Source organism: Macaca mulatta, chromosome 19, assembly GCF_049350105.2.
Source record: "Macaca mulatta isolate MMU2019108-1 chromosome 19, T2T-MMU8v2.0, whole genome shotgun sequence".
In the NCBI taxonomy this organism is placed as follows: Eukaryota; Metazoa; Chordata; class Mammalia; order Primates; family Cercopithecidae; genus Macaca; species Macaca mulatta.
In genome coordinates this window covers 61,238,226-61,249,261 of record NC_133424.1, presented here as the reverse complement: position 1 = coordinate 61,249,261, position 11,036 = coordinate 61,238,226, and positions in this window count along the sequence as shown.

Below are 11,036 nucleotides of genomic sequence, written 5' to 3'. Positions count from 1 at the left end.
CATTATCTGGCTTCTTCCGTGACGCGACTCTGGCGCTTTAACCCAGGAATCCTGCTTCCTCAGCCCATTTTATTCTGAAGGACCCAGTCATCCGAGCCCCCGGTGTTCTGACGGTTTCTCCAACCTGGGGGAGCATTTCATGTCTCCCACACTGAACTTACTATCTCCCCCCCCACCAACCAGCTCCTCCCCTACTTTCCCGTCACCCAGTCACTGGGCCGGACCTCTAGGTGCTGCGTCCTTTCCTCTCAAAGCCCTCCAGGCCCTGATCCCTGTTCCTCCTGCCCCCTGACTCTGCTCTCCATTCCCCTACCTCTTTGTCCCCTAGGTCCTGGCCTCAACTCAACTCTTGCCTTCTGCTGGCATCCTTGTTCCAGCCTGCAGTCCCCTACCTGGCCCAAAGTTTCTCTCTGCACCCAGACCTGGCCTAGTGCCCTCAGCCAGGACTGCAGTCATGGGACCCTAGTGGGTTGTGGAGTGGAGCACGATACTCTCACCTGATGGAGGGATTAAATGTGGAAGAGTTTAGACGGTGCACTGACTCACGCCTGCAATTCCAGCACTTTGGGAGGCTGAGACGGGAGGATTGCTTGAGACCAGCCTGGGCAATGCAGTGAGATCCCATCTGTACAGAAAATACAAAAAATTAACCAGGTGTGGTGGCATGTGAGTATAGTCCCAGCTACTCCAGAGGCTGAGGTGGGAGGATTGCTTGAGCCCGGGAGGTCGAGGCTACCAGCCTAGCCAATGTGGCGAAATCCCATCTCTGCTAAAAATACAAAAATTAGCTGGGTGTGGTGGTGGGTGCCTGTAATCGCAGCTACTCGGGAGGCTGAGACATGAGAATTGCTTGAATCCGGGAGGCAGAGCTTGCAGTGAGCTGAGATCGTGCCATTGCACTCCAGCCTGGGCAACAAAAGCAAAACTCCATCTCTAAATAAATACATAAATAAAATAAAAATACAGAAAATAGCCGGGCATCATGGTGCATGCCTGTAATCCCAGCTACTTGGGAGGCTGAGGCAGGAGAATCACTTGAACCTGGGGGGCAGAGGTTGTAATGAGCTGAGATTGTGCTACTGCACTCCAGCCTGGGTGACAGAGCAAGACTCTGTCTCAAAAAGAAAATAAAAATAATAAAAAAAAGAATTCACAAGCGCCACCTCTACGTATATATATACATGTATATCTATAGGCTGGAGTACAGTGATGCAATCAGTGTACTGCAGTAATCACTGCAGCCTCAGTCTCCCACACTCAAACGATTCTCTCACCTCAGCCTCCCAAGCAGCTGGAATCACAAGCATGTGCCACTATGCCTGCCTAATTTAAATTTTTTTTTTCTTTTTTTTTTTGAGACAGAGTCTCACCCTGTCGCCCAGGCTGGAGTGCAGTGGCATGATCTCGACTCACTGCATCCTCCGTCTCCCAGGTTCGAGCGATTCTCCTGCCTCAGCCTCCTGAGTAGCTGGGACTACAGGCTCCCACCACCACACCCGGCTCATTTTTGTATTTTTAATAAAGACAGGGTTTCACCATATTGGCCATGCTGCCCGCCTTGGCCTCCCAAAGTGCTGGGATTACAGGTATGAGCCACCGTGCCCGGCCATCAATTATTATTATTATTATTATTATTATTATTATTATTATTATTGAGATAGAGTTTCACTCTGTCACCCAGGCTGGAGTGCAGTGGCACAGACTCAGCTTACTGCAATCTCTGCCTCCTGGGATCGAGCGATTCTCTTGCCTCAGCCTCTCAAGTAGCTGGGATTACAGGTGCCTGCCACCATGCCTGGCTAATTTTTTCTTTTTTCTTTTTTTTTTATTTTTAGTAGAGATGGGGTTTCACCATGTTGGCCAGTCCGGTCTGGAACTCCTGACCTCAGGTGATCCGCCCGCCTCAGCCTCCCAAAGTGCTGGGATTACAGGTGTGAGCCACAGTGCTCAACCTCAATGGTTTTTGAGAATGTAAAGGGGTCTTGGGACCAAACGGTTCAAGAACAGCTGTCCATGAGCCCTGCCTGGCACACAGTGAGTAGGCGTGAGTGTTGGTGCTGCAGCTCACTTCAGAAAATAACTTTGTGGGCCCGGCGTGGTGGCTCAAGCCTGTAATCCCAGCACTTTGGGAGGCCGAGACAGGCAGATCATGAGGTCAGGAGATCGAGACCATCCTGGCTAACACGGTGAAACCCTGTCTCTACTAAAAAATACAAAAAACTAGCCGGGCAGGGTGGCGGGCGCCTGTAGTCCCAGCTACTTGGGAGGCTGAGGCAGGAGAATGACGTGAATCCGGGAGGCGGAGCTTGCAGTGAGCTGAGATCTGGCCACTGCACTCCAGCCTGGGTGACAGAGTGAGACTCCGTCTCAAAAAAAAAAAAAAAGAAAATAACTTTGTGTTGTGCCTTATGCCTATAATCCCAGCACTCTGGGAGGCCAAGGCAGGAAGATTACTTGAGCCCAGGAGTTCAAGACCAGACTGGGCAACATAGCGAGACCCCTCCTCTACAAAAAATAAAAAAATTAGCTGTGTGTGGTGGCATGTGCCTGTGGTCCCAGCTATTCGGGAGGCTGAGATAGGAGGATCAGTTTAGGCCAAGAGTCCCAGTCTGCAGTGAGCTGTGTTCATGCCACTGCACCCCAGCCTGGGTAACAGAGCAAGAAGACCCTGTCTCAAAAAAAAAAAAAAAAAAAAAAAAAAAAAAAGTCCAATTCTGTGGAAAATTAATATCTGCAAAGATTAAATATTTAATTATAATTTAATTATACAAGACTTAGGGTACTATAGGCCTTCATGGCTTTAGAAAACTTTTTTCAAAATATTTAAAGACATTTTCATGCTTAAGGATGTCTTCATTTGTTTTTTTTTTTTTTTTTTTTTTTTTGAGACGGAGTCTCGCTCTGTCGCCCGGGCTGGAGTGCAGTGGCCGGATCTCAGCTCACTGCAAGCTCCGCCTCCCGGGTTTACGCCATTCTCCTGCCTCAGCCTCCCAAGTAGCTGGGACTACAGGCGCCCGCCACCTCGCCCGGCTAGTTTTTTGTATTTTTTTAGTAGAGACGGGGTTTCACCGTGTTCGACAGGATGGTCTCGATCTCCTGACCTCGTGATCCGCCCGTCTCGGCCTCCCAAAGTGCTGGGATTACAGGCTTGAGCCACCGCGCCCGGCCGCAGGATGTCTTCATTTGTAAATAACAAACAGGCTGGGTGCCGTGGCTCATGTCAGTAATCCCAGCATTTTGGGAGGCTGAGGCGGGTGGATCACCTGAGGCCAGGAGTTTGAGACCAGCCTAGGGAACATGGCGAGACCCCCGTCTCTACTAAAAATAGAAAAATTAGCCAGGTGTGGTGGCGGGCAGCTGTAATCTCAGCTACTCTGGAGGCTGAGGCAGGAGAATCGCTTTAACATGGGAGGCGGGGGCTGCAGTGAGCCGAGATCACAAGGCTGCCTTCCAGCCTGGGCAACAGAATGATACTCTGTCTCGAGAAAAATAAGTGTGTGTGTGTGTGTGTGTGTGGCCAAGATTAGGACACAGAGAATCAACAGGGGCCTAAAAACTTTTGTTTGTTTTTAAAACTGTTTTGTTTTTGAGGCGGAATTTCACTCTTGTTGCCCAGGCTGGAGTGCAATGGCACGATCTCAGCTCACTGCAACCTCCGCCTCCCAGGTTCAAGCAATTCTCCTGCCTCAGACTCTCAAGTAGCTGGGACCACAGGTGTGAGTCACCACACCTGGCTAATTTTTGTATTTTTAGTAGAGACGGGGTTTCACCATGTTGGCCAGGCTGGTCTTGAAGTCCTGACCTCATCCTCCTGCCTCAGTCTCCCAAAATGTTGGGATTACAGGCATGAGCCACCACGCCTGGCTGTTAAACTGTTTTATAAACTGTGTGTGTGTGTGTGTGTGTGTGTGTGTGTGTGTGTTTTAAGACAGTCTTGCTCTGTCACTAAAACAACAACAAAACAACAAAACAAAACAAAACAAAAAACTGGTAAATAGCGGACCCTACCTGTCCTACTGGAAAAAAAATAGAATAAAATAAAATAAAATAATAAATCCAGGTGAATAAATCTCAACTGTAATAAAAACCGAGCCACAGCGTGCTGTGCGTCAGGGCAACGCTGTGATGTGCCTGCAGCACCATCTGGTGGTCAGTGTTGAGTATAAAGCCAAAGGCCAAAATAGGAAAGGGCCGGGCTCAGTGACTCACGCCTGTAATCCCAGCACTTTCCGAGGCCGAGGTGGGAAGATCACTTGAGGTCAGGAGTTTGAAACCAGCCTGGCCAACATAGTGAAACCTGCCTGGCAGGAGAATCCCTTGAACCCCGGAGGCGGAGGTTACAATGAGCCAAGATTGAGCCACTGCACTCCAGCCTGGGTGACAGAGTGAGACTGTCTCAAAATAAATAAAGAAAATAAAAATAAAGAAAGGAGAAATAAGGAAAGAGGCAATTTACAGAGTGAGTGTCCAAATACAATTTCATCAGTTAGCAATGTGTAAAGTAGAGGTTCCTCTTCAAAGAGACCTTCCTATCTAATTAGGAATAAATAGTAACTTCTCTTAGAAGCAAAATGTATTCACAGACCCGTGCTAACATTCTTAAATATCTGCTAGCTGTAATAAAGAAATCAATGTACTTTGTGTTCTCAGGTCCCACAATTTAGCCTAAATATTTGCCCTGGCATGCTTATACTGGTCCAAGCAAGCATTAGGTCATAGCCTGTTCCTCCTCCTTATTTGAAGGCGTTTTAACCTTTCTCAGCATTCCACAAGTTACTTCCTCCTTCCTTTGCTCTCCTCTGCCTTTGCCTCTTTTAAAAAGTTCCAAGTTGCTAGCCAATCAGGACAAATACAGAATGTGAGGTCCTGTTCCAGCCAGTGGAAACCGGACACAGCAGTAGGGTGGACGCGTCAGGTTATAAATGACCCTGTCTCCTTTGTTTGGTGTACTCTTATGGCAAAACTGCTGGCGAGTGTGCCTCTCTGCAGAAAGTAAAAATGGCCTTGCTGAGGAAATTAAATTTATGTTCAAGTGCTATTTCTTTACAGCACCGAGGAACAAGCATTTCAAACACATGTGTGAGTGGTTAAAACCATTTTTATGGTGTTATACAAGTTTACAAACATCGCAAGGGGTGAGTGTTTGGAAGGAGTCCCTCGAGGTGATGTAACACTGGCTGGCCGTTCACGGGGCTCAGGCCTGTAATCCCAGCACTTTCGGAGGCTGAGGCAAGGGTGGCTCACTGAGGTCAGGAGTTGGAGACCAGCCTGGCCAACATGGTGAAACCCTGTCTCTACTAAAAGTACAAAAATTAGCCAGGTGTGGTGGGCAGCAATCTCAGGTACTCAGGAGGCTGAGGCAGGAGAATCACTTCAACCCGGGAGGCGGAGGTTGCAGTGAGCTGAGATCGTGTCATTGCACTCCAGCCTGGGCGACAGAGTGAGACTCTATCTCAAAAAAATAAAAATAAAAAATAAGGCCGGGCGCCGTGGCTCAAGCCTGTAATCCCAGCACTTTGGGAGGCCGAGACGGGCAGATCACGAGGTCAGGAGATTGAGACCATCCTGGCGAACACGGTGAAACCCCGTCTCTACTAAAAAAAATACAAAAAACTAGCCGGGCGAGGTGGCGGGCGCCTGTAGTCCCAGCTACACAGGAGGCTGAGGCAGGAGAATGGCGTAAACCCGGGAGGCGGAGCTTGCAGTGAGCTGAGATCCGGCCACTGCGCTCCAGCCCCGGCGACAGAGCGAGACTCCGTCTCAAAAAAAAAAAAAAAAAAAAAGAAACACTGGCTTAGGCAGGGCGTGGTGGCTCACATCTGTACTCCCAACTTTTTGGGAGACCAAGGCAGACAGATCACTTGAGGTCAGGAGTTCAAGTCCAGCCTGGCCAACATGGGGAAACCCTGCCTCCACCAAAAACACAAAAATTAGCCAGGCCTGATGGCAGGCGTCTGTAATCCCAGCTATTTGGGAGGCCGAGGTGGGAGAATCGTTTGAACCCAGAAGGCAGAGTTTGCAGTGAGCCAAGATCACACCACTGCATTCCAGCCTGAGTTGGACTCCATCTCAAAAAAGAAGAAAACAAAACAAAACAAAACAAAATAAACACAAAAAAAGGAAACACTGGCTTAGGCATTTATGAAAAACCCACAGCAAACATCATACTCAATGGTGAAAGATTGACAATCAATATACAAAAGAAAGAGATTCTTGACAGACATAAATGGAAAGACATCCCAGGTTTATAGACTGGAAGACAATAGTATTAAGATGACAATGCGGCTGGGCACGGTAGCTCACGCCTATAATCCCAGTGCTTTGGGAGGCTGAGGCAGGAGGATTGCTGGAGCCCAGGAGTTTGAGATCAGCCTCGGCAACTGATACGGTTTAGCTGTGTCCCCACTGAAATCTCATCATGAATTATAATCTCAGGGCGTCCAGGGAGGGACATGGTGGGAGGTGATTGGATTATGGGGGTGGTTTCCCCCATGCTGTTCTGGTGATCATGAGTGAGTTCGCACAAGATCTGATGGTTTGAAACTGTGTGGCAGTTCCCTCCTCTTGCGCTTTCTCCCTCCTGCCACCATATAAGACTTGTCTTGCTTCCCCTTCCCCTTCCGCTATGATTGTAAGTTTCCTGAGGACTCCCCAGCCCCGTGGAACTGTGAGTCAATTAAACCTCTTTTCTTTATAAATTACCCAGTCACGGGTAGTTAGTTTTAACAGTGTGAAAACAGACCAGTATAACAATGTAGTAGGACCTGGTCTCTACAAAAAAAAAAAAAAAAAAAAAAAAAAAAACTTAGCTGGGTGTGGTGGCACCTGCCTGTAGTCCCAACTACTCAGAAGGCTGAGGTGGGAAGATTGCTTGAGCACGAGGTTGAGGCTGCAGTGAGCATTGGTCATGCCACCACACTCCAGCCTGGGCAACACAGTAAGACCCTGTCTCAAAAAAAAAAAAAAAAAAAAAGATGATGCTTTTGAACGTGATGTAGTAACTCAATTTAATCCATATGAAAATTTGAACATCTGGCTGGGCGGGGTGGCTCACAACTGTAATCTCAGCACTTTGGGAGGCTGAGGTGGGCAGATCACCTGAGGTCAGGAGTTCAAGACCAGTCTGGCCAACATGGTGAAACCCTGTTTCTACTAAAAATACAAAAAATTAGCTGGGCGTAGTGGCAGGTGCCTGTAATCCCAGCTACTCTGGAGATGGAGGCAGGAGAATCGTTTGAACCCAGGAGGCAGAGGTTACAGTGAGCCAAGATCGCACCACTACACTCCAGCCCAGGCGAAAGAGTGAGACTCCATTTAAAAAAAAAAAAAAATTGTTCAAACCACTGATATTTTAGCGTGCGTCCATCCCAGTGGTTCACATTGCTATAACTAATTCAGAGATCAATTACCAATGGGACAGCACAGGGAAGGTTAAACTGAACACGTAGCACTGTGTGACTTTACTGTGTACATATATAACTTTGATAAAAAAAGCAAATACGAAAAAGCGGAAATACAGAAAACCCATTCAATCCAAGTGAAGGAAGGAATAAAAAAATAAAAATAACCCACTGAATAAAGTCCAGATGGATCAAAGGCTTCAGTGTGAAATAAGAAACCATAACGACGGAGAAGTAAGCAATGGAAAATTATTCTATAACATGGGTGTCATTGTGACTCAAACTTCAGAGGCCAGAAAAGAAAACATTGATATGGTCAAATACCTGAAATAGAAATCAGCATTCTTCCCCTTCCCTAAACTTTTCCTGAACAGCAAAATTCTAAGGTTTGAGGTGGGGCAGGCAAGGCCAGCTTGGGGTGTTGGTGGCACAGTGGCCCAGAAGTGGGGTGTGAGGGCCTTATTGGGGTGAAGGAGGCATTTACTCATGTGAGCAGCTCAGCACAGTGGGGGCACCCAAGTAGGAAACATAAGTCCCCTAAGCTAATAGGATGGGGGTGCTGTAGCTGGGGGAGTCGGCCCAAGCTGGGTACAGAGGGCACAGGGGAGGTGAAAGGAGGGGACAGCTGTGGAGATGACAGATGGCTAACATACAGGAGAATTGACTCATAAGGAAATTAAGAAAAATGAAGTCATATTTCTCACTGTCAGAAAAGGTGGACATAAATACGGAAAGGGAGAAAACTAGAGGTATTGAATTTGTCTTTATTTATTTATTTTTTTGAGAGAGTCTCACTCTGTTGTCCAGTCTGGAGTGAAGTGGCACAATCTTGGCTCACTGAAACCTCCACCTCCTGGGTTCAAGCGATTCTCCTGCCTTAGCCACCCGAGTAGCTGGGGATTACAGGCCTCCAGCAGCACGCCTGGCTAATTTTTGTGTTTTTAGTGGAGACAGGGTTTCACCATGTTGGCCAGGTTGGTCTCAAACTCCTGACCTCAAGTGATCTGCCAGCCTTGGCCTCCCAAAGTGCTGGGATTACAGGCGTAAGCCACGGTACCCAGTCTAGGTGTTGGATATTTTTTTTTTTTTTGAGATGGAGTCTCACTCTGTCTCGCAGGCTGAAGTGCAGTGGCACCATCTTGGCTCACTGCAGCCTCTGCCTTCCAGGTTCAAGTGATTTTTCCACCTCAGCCTCCTGAGTAGCTGGGATTACAGGCACCTGCCACCACACTCAGCTAATTTTTGTATTTTTAGTAGAGACGGGGTTTTGCCATGTTGGCCAGGCTGGTCTCGAACTTCTGACCTCAAGTGATCCACCCACCTCGGCCTTCCAAAGTGTTGGTATTACAGGCGTGAGCTACCACACCTGGTCAGACATTGGATTTGAATTGGATGTGTTGTTCTCAATATGCAGAAATAGATATGGAAATATACAAATAGATATGGAAATATACCTAATGTATGCGTGTATATGTATACGTACTTCCTATGTAGATATATATACACATATATACATAACATACACACAATAGATATAACAGATATATTACATGGGGTTTATATAATATACAATGTGATATCTGTAGTATATAATGTAATATATTATGTACAGTGTGATATATACAGCATACTACACACATACATGTATATATTTGTTCGTTGAGACGGAGTGTCTCCATCACTCAGGCTGGAATGCAGTGGCATGATCATGTGTCACTGCAGACTCTGCCTCATGGGCTCAAGTGATCCTCTAGCCTCAGCCTTTTGAGTAGCTGGGACCACAGGTGTGCACCACCAAGCCCGGCTAATTTTTTAGTTATTAGTAGAGACTGGGCCTCGCTATGTTGCCTAGGCTGGTCTTGAACTCTTGGGCTCAAGCAGTCCTCCTGCCTCAGTCTCCCAAAGTGCTGAGATTACAGGTGTGAGCCACTGTGCCCAGCTGCGCTTATGTGTGTGTGGTGTGTGTGTGTGTATATAGTATATATGTGTATATATGTATATGTGTATATATGTGTATGTACATATATGTGTATATACGTATATGTGTGTATATATGTGCATATGCATATATGTGTGTATATGTGTATATAGGTATAATGTGTGTATATATGTGTTTATACATATGTGTGTATATATGTGTATATGTATATGTGTGTATATATGTATATGTGTATATATGTATATGTGTATATATGTGTATATATGTATATGTGTGTATATATGAATATGTGTCTAGATGTGTATATGTGTGTATATATGTATGTGTGTATATGTACGTGTGTATATATGTGTATATGTGTATAGATGTGTATATATGTGTATATATGTATATGTGTGTATATATGTATGTGTGTATATATGTATATGTGTGTATATATGTATATGTGTGTATATATGTATATATGTGTGTGTATATATATGAATTCTGTCCACTGAGAGGACCCATTAGCAGCCAAAATTCAAAAACAAAAGCAACGAGCCCTGTTAGTGTTTGCATCTTGGCTTCCCATTCTGAAAGGAACCCGGGCTCCTTGGAGAAACGGCTGATTCTAGAGCTGCTTTAGAGAAAGAAAAAAAACGAGCTTAGAACGTTTTGCTGTACCAGAAATCAGGAACGACTCAAGTGTGACTAATGGAGGCATGTCAAAAACGCATAGCTTCCAATCCCTTGAGAGCTGATTAAAACAAACAGGCTGGGCGCGGTAGCTCACATCTGCAATCCCGGCACTTTGCGAGGCTGAGGCGGGCAGATGAAATAAGGCCAGGAGTCCAAGACCAGCCTGGGAAACATGGTGAAACCCCGTCTCTACTGAAAATATAAAAATTAGCCAGGCATGGTGGTGCACGTCTGGTAATCCCAGCTACTTGGGGGGCTGAAATGGGATGAAGGCTTGAGCCTGGGAGGCGGAGGTAGTAGTGAGCCGAATTGCACCACTGCAATCCAATCTGGGTGACAGAGCGAGACCTTGTCTCAAAAACAAACAAACAAAGCACATAGCCACCAGTTTGAGGGAGCTCCCACTGGGAAAATAGAGGACAAAATACAGAGTACCCCAAAAAGTAAATAAAGAGCTGGGTGCGGTGGCTCACACCTATAATCCCAGCACTTTGGGAGGCTGAGGCAGGCAGATCATGAGGTCAAGAGTTTGAGACCAGCCTGACCAACATGGTGAAACCTCGTCTCTACTAAAAATAAAAAAAAAAATTAGCCGGGTGTGGTGATGCACGCCTGTAGTCCCAGCTACTCAGGAGGCTGAAGCAAGAGAATCGCTTGAACCCAGGAGGCGGAGGTTGCAGTGAACCAAGATCGCGCGCCTGTACTCTAGCCCGGGAGACAGATGGAGACTCTGTCTTGAAAGGAAAAAAAAAAAAAAAGTAAATAAAAAGAGCATCAAAATAAGTAAGTTTGAACACCAAAAATAGAGAATGATATAACTGATTATAACTCATGGAAAAAAATAGGAAACCATGAGTCCACACAGACATAAGTAAATCCACTAATAATTGGAAGGGCCAGGCGTGGCATCCTGCAGTGATGGCATTCTGTTCCCAGCTACTCAGGAGGCTGAGGTGGGAGGATCACCGAGCCTAGTGAGGTTGAGGCTGCAGTGAGCTATGATTGTACCACTGCATTCC